This window comes from Triticum urartu, chromosome 1, assembly GCF_003073215.2.
Source record: "Triticum urartu cultivar G1812 chromosome 1, Tu2.1, whole genome shotgun sequence".
In the NCBI taxonomy this organism is placed as follows: domain Eukaryota; kingdom Viridiplantae; phylum Streptophyta; class Magnoliopsida; order Poales; family Poaceae; genus Triticum; species Triticum urartu.
This window is the reverse complement of record NC_053022.1, coordinates 278,066,873-278,071,195: the sequence shown is the minus strand read 5'-3', so window position 1 is coordinate 278,071,195 and position 4,323 is coordinate 278,066,873.

Below are 4,323 nucleotides of genomic sequence, written 5' to 3'. Positions count from 1 at the left end.
TGCAGCCTTGGTTATAAAACCGGGTTATATGTTGGGCATTATGACCCGTCCAGCGGTAAACCGTCAGTACACTTTAAACTTGTTGTATGCAGAAACAGGTTTGTTAAAACCGGCCTGGCTTTTGACTATAAGTCGCCAGTATGATGAGAAATTATCCGGTGTTTGTTAAACCGGCCTGGTTTTTGGACTATAAGTCGCCAGTATATATATATTTGGATTGCGCCGTCGGAATTATGCGCTTATAAATCATTGGGTTATATTATTCAAATAGCCAAACTTGGCTGGATTTTCATTATGATATTGAATGTATAAGGTTTTCATACCGGATTATATTATCTTGAATAGCCAACATGGCTGGATTTTTATGGTTATTAATAATGAGTTTTCAAAGTCGCTTTAGCGCAACGGTTATTATTTTATCAAAGGATATGATTTATTCTACAATGGAAGGAATAGTCCCGAGTCACTGCAGGCTCACGACCCGGCACTTGGGGGCTACATTATTCAAATTGAGATTACATGCAAGTCTCATGTCGCTGCAAGCATGCACCATGACACTTGGGGGCTAATGCAAAGTCATTTTTACTAGTCTTATTGAAGACCCGACTCATCATATTATAATGAGCCGGCCCTTGGGGGCTATCAATTGCTCCAGTCAACAATTCAAGGTACACAAGTTTTCGTCCATAATATTGAAGGATTCATTGCTCAGTTGGTAAAGCACAAAACTCTTAACCTTGTGGACGTGGGTTCAAGCCCTACGATGAAAGCTACATTATAAGGTGTTATTTTCATTGAAGTATATATCAAGTCCCGGTTCAGTATTATTTTACTAAGCCGGCCCTTGGGGGCTACACATCACTGCTCAAGTCTACATGATTATATTTATAAAGTCCCTGCCAATTATTGCATAATGACCCGGCCCTTGGGGGCTACACTGATTAAAGTTTTTATAAGCAATTACAAGTCCCAGGTTGCTGCAAGCATGACAACCCGGCACTTGGGGGCTACATATATGGAGTATTCAGTTTATATGATTGAGATGAATAAACCGGATTTCTTCAAGGTTGAAACACTTATTGGAGCAAATCTTAAGTTATCACTATGTTCTCCTCTTAAGACTTGGGGGCTACAGACCCATATTTCTTAAACCGGTGGAGCTGAGTCAAAGGAGTTATTCTTCACAATATTTCTCGGTGACAAGCCAATGTCGGCAAATTGATTATGAAGCTGGTCTGTTGACCCGGATTTCCCAGAAGGAGGAAATAACAAGGACTTAAGGATGATCAGGTACCGGTTTACAAAAATTCTTAACCCGGAGCATAACCTGTCAAATTTGTTCTTGTGTTTATTTTGCAGCATAAGTTTACCATGAATAAATCCAAGCTAAACTTGGGGGCTAATGTCGGGGATATACCCCGCGGTGTAAACCGGCCGGAAGTTAACCCGGCCGGACTTGGCGGTTTATCTGAAGACCCCGCTGACACTTGGCGGGTTACTGGCGACCCGCCCTGACCTGGCGGTTTACAAGCAACCCACCTGGTCATTAGGACTCACTGGTGATCCGGCGTGCGGGATCGACGGATGACAAGGCCCAAAGCCCAGAAGGCCGGTTCACGTTTAACGGTGGGCCGATTTAAGAGGAAAGGCATGAGAACATTATCTTACAAGGAGCTAAGACCTGGACTTGTATCCGATTTGTATTAGAGATAGACTAGTCCTAATCCTAATAGGATTCCACATGTAAACCGCCCCTTCAACATATATAAGGAGGGGCAGGGCTCCCCAAAAGGGACAAGATTGACAAGTTCCACAAGTCGGACAAGTTAGGTTTAGACAATACCTCTCAAGTTAGAGCACTCTTGTAACCGTGATCATCATCATCAATATCAATGAAGCAGGATGTAGGCTTTTACCTCCACCGTGAGGGGCCGAACCTGGGTAAAACATCGCGTCTCTCGTCCCGCTCAACCCCTCTCAAGCTACCACATAGATGCGTTGGCCTTGCGACTAAGTCCTGACACCAAGGACATCTGCCGTGACAATGCCACAACACCTACCATGCACATCTTCTTTTTTTGGCGGGATACACCTCTCCCTTGCTCACGGTTCCAACAAATCTGGACCAAGGGCAGTCAAGAAAACCTGGACCGATGGTGTAAGATATACTCCCTCCTTCCAATATTGTTAGGTTGGTCATAGTGGGGAGTAACTTATACTAGTGTCATACATATGACACTAGTATAAGTTACTATTTTTATAGTGCAAAGTAAAATAGTAGTAGTGTCATAACTTCATTAATTAGCTTGTAGACTCATCTTGTCTTACAAAGCACTATGTTAGGCTAGTCAGGCTCTTCCCAGTGCTCCACGATGTACAGGTGCTAAGGGTGCCACATAGACAGAAAAATGATGTGGCAAAGCAATTAAAGAGGAGAAAGAGCATTATGGTGACTTCAATAAGAACCAATGCTAAACACGTGAACCTAGGCAAAAAGACTACCAACCAATACATGAAGGAGTTTTATTACTAAACAATTAAATAGAGGAAGCTTAGCTACAAAACCTAAGCACCGATGCATTGGGGACATTAGTTGCTAAGCATTTTAATGCACTTAGCACCCCACTTTAGCACCAATGCATTGGGAGAGGTCTCATAGTGGGAGTAACTTAGCAAGTAACATAGCGCACTCCGAGAAATTTTTGCTTATGTGGCATGTAGTTACTGAGAAGTGGTAACATAGCGCCTTTCAAGACAAGATGAGTCTACAAGCTAATTAATGAAGTCTTCTATGATACTACTACTATGTTACTTTGCACTATGAAGGTGGTAAGTTAGACTAGTGTCATATGCATAACACTATTATAAGTTACTCCCCACTATGACCAGCCTTACACTAACATATTATGTTACCACTTCTCATTAATTACATGTTACATAAGCAAAAATTTCTCGAAGTGCGCTATGTTACTTTCTAAATTACTCCCACTATGACTAGCCTTAGGCTGGTTGTAATGGGGAGTATTATTTACTAGTATCATGCATATGATACTAGTGTGTGATACTACCTCCGTAATGCATAGTATCATAAGTTAGTATCTTAGATTACCTTATTAATTGCCATGCATGACACAAACTAGTAAATCATTTAATGTGATACGGTATCATGATATGATACTATATCCTCTTTTTCCTCATTTAGTTGTATGCCACATCATTTAAAAAATCTAGTTGGCATGCATGATACTACTTATGATACTCCCACTATAACCAGCCTTAGGCGTTTTAGATTTCAACACGAAAATTAGCGCACATCGTTCGTTACTCGAGCTATCATACAGGTACGAGAGCACGAGGCATGCACGACCTAAAAAAAGAAGGAAAGGGGGGCATGCACGATCTCTTTGACCACGTCTTTTAACTGTACGATCCTCAGGATATTTTAACTGCTCGAGAGAGGGAGTTGTTTGCATGCGCCTTACATATTGGATTGCATGCCAAAGCTAATACGCCTAATAATTTGGGAAGAAGGAAGTAGTACATGCAAATTGTTTCTTCCGTTGTAACTAAAATCCCCTTGGTCAATTGAAATACAGAAAATATGAATGCGGACGTGTCTATATGGACTCTTACACATCAAAATTTTCTCCTCTCACAAACATGTTCTACAAGTTGAAAGAAGTTTCTTTCATACCTAATCAAGTTTTTTCTACATATATCTTCAGATCATAAGAGCCATAGTTTTCAGATCATCTACACACCTTACAGAATTAACATGAGCTTGCTAAAAGCAACAAGACATAACCACTTTTGCAAGCTTCAAAGTTTTTCATTCATTTTTAATCTAGATATTTGTATTTTTTTTCTTTTAGTAAAATAATTTTACTTTCATAATGTTATTAGAGATGGGAGTAATCTTATTTGTGGCATTTGTTGGAGTTGGATAGAAAAAGTGGCACATAGTGGCACGCGGTGCAGGTTTTGTGTTTTTTCGCACGTTGCATGTAGGTCGTGTTAGATTTCAATTCGTGGTGCACTCTAATTGTATGCATCTCTTTTGGCCAGCGGCCAAATATTAAAATTTCAGAAAAATCACGTGTTAAAAAATGTAAGTCTTATAAAAATGTTACAACTCAATAAAATGGATTAGTTTTGTTGACATTTTTATTCTTTAAAAATATATAAAAATAATCATGTTTTGTTGAAAAGGAAAAAAAATGCATTTCTTTGAGCAATACCGGCATGCCATCAACCTTACATAAGTTATTCAATTGAACTTAGCTCTTGGAAAGAAGAAGAGAAAAACTTTCCAGCTTAAACTCG